Below are 12,249 nucleotides of genomic sequence, written 5' to 3' on the forward strand. Positions count from 1 at the left end.
TTTCTCACATGCTAATTCAGTTGCCAGAATGAATTCATCGTGTGGTATATTGTTCGGTGTGACAGCGTAGTTGAGTCCTTTTGCTAGTATACTGCGTTCTGCTTGTGAGAGTTTGTACCTTGATATGTTATGAATCCATTTGTCGTTGATGTGTGCGTGCTCCGGTTCTGCCTTCTTTTTCTGTGCGATGAGTTTGTCCAGTTTTCGGATTTGTCGGGTTTTTGTCTCTGTGAATTCCTGTTCGTGTATGTCTGCCAAGTGTCCGTGTATTGCCATTTCCATTTCCTTGTTTTGGGGAAACCGGCGTTTGAAAGTTTCCGTCTCTCTGTGTAGTTCGCTGTTGATATTATTTAGTTTATCCGTTGTGCACCGTATCCGTTCTTTTCTTCAGAGTCATCCGCACAGAAGATAACAAACATCAGCGCTGGATCAGGGAGGCCATAGAGATCCGTAAGCGAAGCCCGAGGACCATCAACCGGGATGAGGGAGCGTACATGCTCTCCCATACCTGGAGTGCCATCTTGCAGGGGACGAACAGACAGTATAAGGCGTGACCGACCTGTCAAACCAGACAGGAAGGCCACGCCTTCGGAAACATCAGCTGATAAAAGATGCGTCACCAATTAACATCCGGTGACACTCTGAGGAAGACGGAAGTTGTACGTCGAAACATGTCAGGTAAACAAACCCAAAAATTAGATGTCTGATAAAAAAGAAAAAAAAAAACTAACTATATATAATATAAGACATAATGAACGTAATCGAAAGACATCACTACATTGTTTACTGCTAGCAAAGTTAGCGACAACATGTCTGACTACGACGGTGAAATGTGTGCGGAGATTCAGCCACATCTTTGTTGCTACAGCCTGGATAGTCGCAAGTGCGCACCATTTTCACAAATATATTATTGTATAGGTTATAGAAGGTGATAAATTTGTCACTGTTCTTGCTCTCAAATTAGCTTGTTAGCGCCGCTGATCTGAACTCCTAATCACTGCCAAACAATGGGAAAGGTGTTGATTCCTGCGCAGATGTCAACATGACAGCGCGCAGTGATACTGAGGAAGAGAAAATAGTGCCAAGCGATTTCGAGGTCTGACTTTTTATTTGGCAACGGTTTTGTGATGCAAATACATCACTCTTTTGAACACATACTGTTTTGAGACGAAAAACGTTTTACTTTCGTGACCCCAACAAACTTGCCGGACTACTTTCGTCTGGACCAAAACTGGACAAGAACTGGACTCACAGGATGCTGTCAGGGGTAAGTCAGTGTGTTTGCACGACACTATTGATGGGGATGCCATACAGATTCATGTCAAAAATCCCGAACTATCCCTTTAATACTAAAACTTATACTTTAGTATACTTTTTACGTTTTTCTGCCACAAAGTATTAATACTTAGTATATCTTGCTCCAAGTGCATAATAAGGTCAAGTCATTGACTCATGCTTAACATTTAATTTATATATTAATATAATATAATGCTGGAGTTTAAAACTTTACAGTATATAGTATGTGTGCTCAATTGCATTATCTTTATGTACCTTAAAATCATACACAAAAACAGAAAAACTTTTGACTTGACTTTATTGATCAAGCTAGTCCCTGTCATAAGGGTTTGGCAGTGGTGTTATGTACATAGCGTCAGCTGTTTCAACAAGAACACATTTTGTTTTGATCATGTCAGGCCAGACAGCATTAACAGTTTCAGGTTTTTTTTAACAACATATAGGAAAGTACTTTGTACATTGATTTGTGAATCTTTACATACAGGGCTGTCTAATCATAAAAGTACAGTACAGATTTTGTTTCTATCTAGTTATTTATTTTTGGTCCCAAAGGTGTGCACTTTTCTTTTACGTTTTTTGACAAGGAAGGACTTTAGTTCTCAGTTGAAGACGCTATGTTTACATTTTTACAAGCATATGCACAAGTTTTGCTTTAACACTTTTTACAAATAAGGATTTGATCTTGGAGAGACCATTATGTTTACATTTTTACATGCAAATGCGCACTTTTTCCTTTCATTTTCTCCAGTAAGGAAGGACTTGATTTCATAGGTCTTTGTTTTTGAAATGTTTGAAAATATATCAAACTTGTTTTCAACATTCTGTCTTGTGATTTTGTAAATGCATCACACTCTTGTGTACATACAGTATGAATAAACTTTAAGAATACTTTAAGGAGTATATTTCCAGTATATAAATAGTAAGCTACAAGTAATATGCCAAGCAAACTTAAAGTATACAGTAACAAGTAAACTAGTGAAATAACCAACGCTTATAACAGTATACTTAAAGTATACAATAATAAACTAAAAATAGGGACTCGAAGTATATAACTAGTACAATGGCAGTATATCGATAAGTGTACTTGTGGTATACTTTAAGCATACGAGAGGGATATACCAAGTACATTGATAGTATATAGATGAGTGTACTTGTGGTATACTTTAAAGTGTACTTTTGCAAACTTAAAATGAACTTTAAAGTATACTTTTATAAACTTGAAATGTTCCAATTTAGTCCGAAAAAGTATTAAATTTGTATACTTTCTAGTACACTAAAAGTACATGGTCTGTAGTATACTTGCTATACTTATACTGAAGCATACTTAATAAAATGAACTTTAAGTATACTACTTTTTGCTAAGGGGAGCCCCAAAAATGAAAATGGAGGGATTAGTGGAAGGTAAATCTTGTACTATCCAGACAAAGCTGCAGGTGATACGAATCAGAATATTAAAACATTTCTCCTCTATTACTTGAGAAGATGAGCTCAAAATTTGTTCCCTTGAATTCTCAAATCTGATTAGTTCGAAAGTGTTAATTAATTTTCAACAGCAGCATGTCACGACAATAATTCACAATAATTCACAGGTTTATATTAACACTGTTAGAAATAGCAGTACAGTAGGAGTCAATTTCTGTCCCCTAAGGTACACTCTACACTAATGTACCCATGAGGACACATTAGTGGACCTCACGGTAACGATGTGTACCTTTTTAGGGCCAAACAGGTACATATATGTTCCCAAGCAGTATATAAAGGGTACAAATACAGTGGTGCTTGAAAGTTTGTGAACCTTCTAGAATTTTCTATATTTCTGCATAAATATGACCTCAAACATCATCAGATTTTCACACAAGTCCTAAAAGTAGATAAAGAGACAGGCCCGGCACAATGGGCGGGCCTTTGGGGGCCGGGCCTGCCCATTTAGTCACGTGGGCCCGCCCTAGTGTGGGCCCACCCACCCTGTCATAGGCTAGGGCCAACAGCTTAACACAATATTTAAAATAAATAAATAAATAAATCGCAGGCTACTACAATTAAACGCTTTTTTTTTAAAAGGGCATAATATTAAAGAAAAAGTCCTTAATTTAAAATGTGTATACATGACACACTGTTTTCTTAACGTTTCGGCCTGTGCCCATCTCGTCAGCCCTTCGCTGTCATGCACTTGGCGTTTGATTTGCAAACTAAGCACTGGGGGTAAGAAACTGGTTTTGACGTTTCAGTTAACCTACAAAACACATCTGTATTAAAGATTAACGTTGTCATGCTTCACAAAACTAAATTTGAGACATAAAACTTTTAATGCGCATGGTTTCACTGAGAAGGGATTCAGTTACTGCAGTTAGGCTTTGTACAGGGAGGATGCGTGTGATGTAATCTTCTGTTGCGCACTCTTAATTGTAAATATCAATCTTAATTTGCTGTCAACATTGATCACAATCATCCGTTTGCGCATTCAGTGTTGGGTATTCGGAACGAGTTTACAACATGACTCGTGCACAAACGGAATACTGCCAATATTCCATATGAAACGGAATATTCCCTGCAAATGCGCTCAGTGACGGACAATATATAGCAGTGGAACAGGGTGTCTGAAGAGCTCAAAATACACCATTTTAGAGTGGTTTTTTTTTTTTCAAAAATTTCTTCCAGGGGAGCATGCCCCCAGACCCCCCTAGTAAAATTGGGTTCACCGATGCGTGCCCACCCCCAGCCAGTGCAATGCCCGGCTACTAGACCGCTTCTGCCGCCGAGTCTGTAAAGGGAGCCCAGTTAAACAAATGAGACAAAAATATTATACTTGGTCATTTATTTATTGAGGAAAATGATCCAATATAACAGATCTGTGAGTGGCAAAAGTATGTGAACCTCGAGGATTAGCAGTTAATTTGAAGGTGAAATTAGACTCAGGTGTTTTCAATCAATAGGATGACAATCAGGTGTGAGTGGGCACCCTGTTTTATTTAAAGAACAGGGATCTATCAAAGTCTGATCTTCACAACACATGTTTGTGGAAGTGTATCATGGCATGAACAAAGGAGATTTCTGAGGACCCCAGAAAGTGCGTTGTTGATGCTCATCAGGCTGGAAAAGGTTACAAAACCATCTCTAAAGAGTTTGGACTCCACCAATCCACAGTCAGACAGATTGTGTACAAATGGAGGAAATTCAAGACCATTGTTACCCTCCCCAGGAGTGGTCGACCAACAAAGATCACTCCAAGAGCAAGGCGTGTAATAGTCGGCGAGGTCACAAAGGACCCCAGGGTAACTTCTAAGCAACTGAAGGCCTCTCTCACATTGGCTAATGTTAATGTTCATGAGTCCACCATCAGGAGAACACTGAACAACAATAATGTGCATGGCAGGGTTGCAAGGAGAAACCACTGCTCTCCAAAAAGAACATTGCTGCTTGTCTGCAGCTTGCTAAAGATCACGTGGACAAGCCAGAAGATTATTGGAAAATATTTTGTGGATGGGTGAGACCAAAATAGAACTTTTTGGTTTAAATGAGAAGCGTTATGTTTGGAGAAAGGAAAACACTGCATTCCAGCATAAGAACCATATCCCATCTGTAAAACAATGTGGTGGTAGTATCATGGTTTGGGCCTGTTTTGCTGCATCTGGGCCAGGACGGCTTGCCATCATTGATGGAACAATGAATTCTGAATTATACCAGCAAATTCTAAAGGAAAATGTCAGGACATCTGTCGATGAACTGAATCTCAAGAGAAGGTGGGTCATGCAGCAAGACAACGACCCTAAGCACACAAGTCGTTCTACCAAAGAATGGTTAAAGAAGAATAAAGTTAATGTTTTGGAATGGCCAAGTCAAAGTCCTGACCTTAATCCAATCGAAATGTTGTGGAAGGACCTGAAGCGAGCAGTTCATGTGAGGAAACCCACCAACATCCCAGAGTTGAAGCTGTTCTGTACGGAGGAATGGGCTAAAATTCCTCCAAGCCGGTGTGCAGGACTGATCAACAGTTACCGGAAACGTTTAGTTTCAGTTATTGCTGCACAAGGGGGTCACACCAGATACTGAAAGCAAAGGTTCACATACTTTTGCCACTCACAGATATGTAATATTGGATCATTTTCCTGGCAGCATGGTGGTGTAGTGGTTAGCACTGTCGCCTCACAGCAAGAAGGTCCTGGGTTTGAGCCCAGCGGCCGATGAGGGCCTTTCTGTGTGAAGTTGGCATGCTCTCCCTGTGTCTGCGTGGGTTTCCTCCGGGTGCTCCAGTTTCCCCCACAGTCCAAAGGCATGCAGGTTAGGTTAATTGGTGGCTCTAAATTGACCGTAGGTGTGAATGTGAGTGTGAATGGTTGTTTGTCCCTGTGTGTTAGCCCTGCGATGACCTGGCGACTTGTCCAGGGTGTACCCCGTCTCTCGCCTATAGTCAGCTGGGATAGGCTCCAGCTTGCCTGCGACCCTGTAAAACAGGATAAGCGGCTATAGATAATGCATGGATGGATAGATCTTTTTCCTCAATAAATAAATGACCAAGTACAATATTTTTGTCTCATTTGTTTAACTGGGTTTTCTTTATCTACTTTTAGGACTTGTGTGAAAATCTGCTGATGTTTGAGGTCATATTTATGCAGAAATATAAAAAATTCTAAAGGGTTCACAAACTTTCAAGCACCACTGTAAGTACCTTAGAGGGTACTGCCCCAGTAACAAGCTGGTGTACCCCTAAAGGTACAGTAATGTGCTTTATTTTCTCAGAATGAATGCACTCGTTCTAATACACTGTTTTATATTAACAGCTCATTCACAGAGACGTCTATGGCGATGTGCCACTTAACGATCAGGAAGTCTTCGAGACAGAGAACCTTCTGTTTTCCAGTCTCTTGGTAACATGACAAGCTGTTTCTTTCTTTTTTTGTTTGTTTCTTTTATTAACTCCATGAGAGAAAAAAAGAGAGGTTGGTGGAGGATCAACTGTTTATAGCTGCTATAATGTACACTATAGGGCCAAAAGTTTGTGGACACCTCACCATATTTCACCATGTTTCTTCCTCAAACTGTTGCCATAAAGTTGGAAGCACACAATTGTACAGAATGTATTTGCATGCTGACACATTACAGTTTCCCTTCACTGGAACTTGGAGGCCGAAACCTGTTTCAGCATGATAATTACAAGCTCCTGAAATCATGGAGACATGGTTTGCCAAGGTTGGAGTGGAATAACTTGACTGTTCTTCACCAAGCCCTGACTTCAACCCCACTGAACACCTTTGGGATGAACAGGAATGCTGACTGGACCCCAGATGTCCTCGCTCATCATCAATGCCTGATCTCACTAATGCTCTTGTAGATGAATGAGCACAAATCCCCACAGCCACATTCCATAATCAAGTGGAAACTCTTCCTAGAAAAGTGGAGGTTATTATAACAGCGAAGGGCGAATGTTATAAAAGTGCATACTCTATGAGTATAATGGTTAGATGTCCATAAAGTGTAAGTGACAACAGGAACTAACTTGTCTTACAGATGTTGCGCAATGGTAAATGTAACTATAAAATATTAATAGTATGATGTCCATCCATCCATTGTCGGTAACCGCTTATCCTGTGCAAAGTCATGGGCAAGCTGGAACCTATCCCAGCTGACTATGGCTGAGAGGCGGGGTACACCCTGGACAAGTCATCAAGTCATCGTAGGGCTGATACATCAAGACAAACAACCATTCAGACTCACATTCACATCTACAGTCAATTTAGAGCCACCAATTAGCCTAACCTGCATGTCTTTGGACTGTGGGGGAAACCGGAGCACCTGGAGGAAACCCACACAGACACGGGGAGAACATGCAAACTCCACACAGAAAGGCCCTCGTCAGCCACTGGGCTCAAACCCAGAACCTTCTTGCTGTGAGGTGACAGTGCTAACCACTACACCACCATGCCGCCCCTAGTATGATGTGTCATTCTTTAATAAATTAAGTAATGAATAAAACACAATAGTGTGTGCTTTTATAGGAAAATAATCAACAATGAGTCACTGGAGTTACTTGTTTCCACCCTGAAGTTGATTATTTTCCTGCAACAGGAAATACTGGACAATGTGCCAACAGTTAATTTGTTTTTATGCCTAATGGTGCTTGGCAGAAAAATGTAAAACAAAATTATAGTGTAACTCAAGACAGTTTTAAATGTTCATCTGATGTCAAAAGCATTCTCACAAATGTGTCACAAAAGATGTTTGTAGATGCTCTTTGTAAAACTTCTTGTGGCTTTTTATAATATTTCTTACAATAACCATAGTGATGTAGATTATTTTAATATGAAGAAAAGTCCAATTATTATGAATATACTTCTTCTTCGTCCCATAGCCAGCGAGGGCCATAGGGGCACCACTGATGACATTAACAGTCCATCATTGGTGTGTCTAGGGCATTTTTTATACTTAGTAGAGCTGATTCCTCACCAAGCTTGATCAGTGGACAATTTAGGGTCACCAGTTAACCTAACCTGCATGTCTTTCGACTGTGGGGGAAACCGGAGCACCCAGAGGAAACCCACGCGTACACGGGGAGAACATGCAAACTCCACACAGAAAAGCCCCCATCGGCCGCTGGGCTCGAACCCAGAACCTTCTTAGTGGGCGGCACGGTGGTGTAAGTGTTTAGCACGGTCGCCTCACTGTGTCTGCATGGGTTTCCTCTGGGTGCTCCGGTTTCTTCCACAGTTCAAAGACATGCAGTTAGGTTAATATGGGACAGCCTTGGGCTGAGGTGCCCTTAAGCGAGGCACCTAACTCCCAACTGCTCCCCAGGCGCTGTTAGCATGGCTGCCCACTGCTCTGGGTATGTGTGTGTGCTCATTGCTCACGTGTGTGTACATGTGTGTGTTCACTGCTTCAGATGGGTTAAATGCGGAGAGGAATTTCACAAGTGTGTGATGAATAAAGTTGTGCTTTCTTTCTTTCTTGCTGTGAGGTGACAGTGCTAACCACTACACCTCCGTGACACCCCTATAAATATACTATATAATGCTATATGACGGAGTAACGAACATCTACAATCTGTCTTCATCTCATCTCATTATCTCTAGCCACTTTATCCTGTTCTACAGGGTCGCAGGCAAGCTGGAGCCTATCCCAGCTGACTACGGGCGAAAGGCGGGGTACACCCTGGGCAAGTCGCCAGGTCATCACAGGGCTGACACATAGACACAGACAACCATTCTCACTCACATTCACACCTACGGTCAATTTAGAGTCACCAGTTAACCTAACCTGCATGTCTTTGGACTGTGGGGGAAACTGGAGCGCCTGGAGGAAACCCACGCGGACACGGGGAGAACATGCAAACTCCGCACAGAAAGGCCCTCGCCGGCCACGGGGCTCGAACCCGGACCCTCTTGCTGTGAGGCGACAGCGCTAACCACTACACCACCGTGCCACCCCTGTAAATATACTATATAATGCTATATGACAGCGTAACGAACATCTACGATCTGTCTTATTAAAAAAAATACAGTTTTAAACTCAAGCAATAAGCAATTGATAGAGATATATTTCTCTTATGTAAACCTTGAACTACTTTGTAAAACCAGTGAATCATTCTGCGGTACATTTACTGAAGTAGATTAAAGAGGAGGGGTTTATTTATTTATTTTTTTAAATAACATATTGCACAATAAGTGCATATAACCTGTAACGCCAAAAGGCACTTCAGGATACTGGCTAAAAAAGTGTGAAAATACAGCATATTTCCCACTAAAGCACCAAAAATGTCTGCAGTGAAGCCAAAGCACATGAGCTCAGGGCACAAGTCTTTAGACAACAAGCAGTCAGCTTTCTGCTAGTCAGCTTTATGGACGACAGCTGGCTCTTATTATCTTATCTCATCTCTTCCCTGCTATCTAGTTACCATGACTACAAAGAGATGCCATTTCTTTAAAAAAAAAACTGATATGACCCAGTTCTTTGAAATAAGAGCAAAATAAGCTCACTGGGAAAAAATTAGCTTTATCTTTCTAGTATTCCACTCTAATCTGTTGTATCTCTGGGCATTGGGCCTATACAGGGTCACAAACCCATTGATTTGTTATGCAAACTTAAATAGGGCTGGAACAGTAAATCTCATATTATACCTTGTATAAATATTACAGTAGCTAAAAGACAGAAGATACGTATACCATTAGTTTCTAAAAGTGATTGCCATTTATTCAATCATTTATGCAAAAGAGTATTCAGAGTTGGCAACTTAAGTGAAAAATGTATGCCGCTTTTTACAAGGGAAATTTGTGTGTATTCAAAGTCAGATTTAAATTGATTGCCTGGATGAACCATTCATTACATTACATTACAGGATTTAGCAGACGCTGTTATCCAGAGCGACGTACAATGAGTGCAAAAGTCAGGTACAAGAAGTGTTGAACTTCCATCCATCCATTATCCGTAACTGCTTATCCTGTGCAGGGTCGCAGGCAAGCTGGAGCCCATCCCAGCTAACTATGGGCGAGAGGCAGGGTACACCCTGGACAAGTCGTTAGGTCATCACAGGGCTGACACATAGAGACAAACAACCATTCACACTCACATTCAAGATCAAGGCCAAGGTCTTTTTATTTGTCATTTCAACCACAGTTAAAACGAAACTACGTTTCTCCAGAACCATGGTGCTACATTAAACATCCCAGGACTCCAAGTCTACATAACAATATAAAGTACAAGAGTGCAACAAGTGCAACACTGCAGACAGTAAATGACACAATAGATAAACAATAAACGGACAATAAATGACACAACAACATAAAGTGCAGACACAAGCAACATAAGGTGCAGAGATGAGTGTGTATATTGAGGTAGTATATGAAAGGAAATAAATAAATAAATGTAAACATTGTGTGCGTGAGAGACATTGTAAAAATGGTCAGGCAATAGTGCATTATTGTCCACTGTGCAAAGACTGCAGTATGAATGGTGTGTTCAACAGTCCGTGAGAATCAGTCTGAGTTGAGGAGTCTGATAGCATAAGGAATTGAAGTAGTGTATGAAAATGGAATAAATAAATGTAAACTCTGTGTGGGGGTGGCACAGTGGTGTAGTGGTTAGCACTGTCGCCTCACAGCAAGAAGGTTCTGTGTTCGAGCCCAGTGGCTGACAGGGGCCTTTCTGTGTGGAGTTTGCATGTTTTCCCCATGTCTGCGTGGGTTTCCTCGGGGTGCTCCGGTTTCCCCCACAGTCAAAGGCATGCAGGTTAGGCTAATTGCTGACTCCATAATTGATCGTAGGTGTGAATGTGAGTGTGAATGGTTGATTGTCTCTATGTGTCAGCCCTGCAATGGCCTGGCGACTTGTCCAGGGTGTACCCCACCTCTTGCCCATAGTCAGCTGGGATAGGCTCCAGCTTGCCTGCAACCCTGCACAGGATAAGTGGCTACAGATAATGGATGGATGGATGGATGGATGGATGGATGGAAACTGTGTGTGTGTGTGTGTGTGTGTGTGTGTGTGTGTGAGACTATAACCACTGTAAGCAGTAGTGTGACATTGTAACTACTGTAAGCAACATTCACACCTACAGTCAATTTAGAGCCACCAATTAGCCTAATCTACATGTCTTTGGACTGTGGGGGAAACCGGACCACCTGGAGGAAACCCACACAGACACAGGGAGAACATGCAAACTCCACACAGAAAGGCCCCCTTCAGCCACTGGGCTCAAACCCAGAACCTTCGTGCTGTGAGGCGACAGTGCTAACCACTCACCACCGTGCTGCCCCAGTGCTGAACTTCGAGACAAGAAAGTTCTAGTGCCAACTGAACAAGTGACAGAATAACACTTTGTAATTTCAACAAACTTACACTATCAAAAAAACAGCCAAGGAAAACAAGCCAACAGAAAAAAAGCCAACAGATATAATAATAATAATAAATTATTATGTCAGTGTTGACCTTTGGGGATTTATTTTTCTCTATTTAGTTGTACTTTGTCAGATCATTTGTATAATTGGCTTGTTTTCCTTGGCTGTTTTTTTATTATTATTTAATTCACCAGTAGTTCAGATCGAGCTGACATTGCTGAAGAAAAATGGGCTTAAAGGTGCACTTAGTAAGATTAGTCTTTTTGTTGTTGTTGCTGTTGTTGGTTAAGATTAAGTTTCTAATGATTTGCGCATTCCGGAACAGGACATCAGCTTTCCAAATGAGTTTTCTCAGCAACTTAATAAACTTTTGCTAAGGGCATGGTTTAATCCATTGTTTTTTTTTTAATTATGTCCTACATACTACTGTATCACTCTCATGGTTGTTGGGAAATGAGGAAATCAGAGACATGCTTGACAACTCAAAGTGCCTTTTATTTTTGGTTTAAAGTTCACTTTTCAGCTAATTTAGTTTGCTTTATGCACTTTAGGCACACACACGTGCACACACACACACACACACACACACACACACACACACACACGGTACTGGGTTGCTCAGCTCTCTCTCTCTCTAGTTACCAGCCAGTAATTTGTATGCATGGAATAAACAATGCTTGTTGAATGATGTTCACTTTGTGCCTTAATCAGTCAGGTTCTCTTTCAGGATCCTGACTCAAGAGATAACATAGAAGAGTGCTTCCACAATACTGCGTGCAGGAATGTTGCATCGAGGCACTGCTTCCGGGTATCATGTTGCATAATCCACTAAGACTAACACAAAGTGACACCATCGTGCAGTTTGATCTAATGATACAACAAGATCCATGACAATTCTTTCAAAGGGGATCTTCATCAGTGGGAATGGGCGCAATGGTGCTTTTGGGGTGGTCGTTGGATTCACCAGCTGATATTCGTGATATTTCAGGCAGCACCTACAAACATCGCTGCGAATGCCCAGCCAATAGAAACGGCTACCAGCTTCTTCTGACTCCTCACTGCCCAGAGCCGACACTCTATCATGCTCCCACTGCCACAACTATCTTCCAGGTTATTTGTACAAGTA

Source organism: Neoarius graeffei, chromosome 24 (genome assembly GCF_027579695.1).
Source record: "Neoarius graeffei isolate fNeoGra1 chromosome 24, fNeoGra1.pri, whole genome shotgun sequence".
NCBI classification, from domain to species: Eukaryota; Metazoa; Chordata; class Actinopteri; order Siluriformes; family Ariidae; genus Neoarius; species Neoarius graeffei.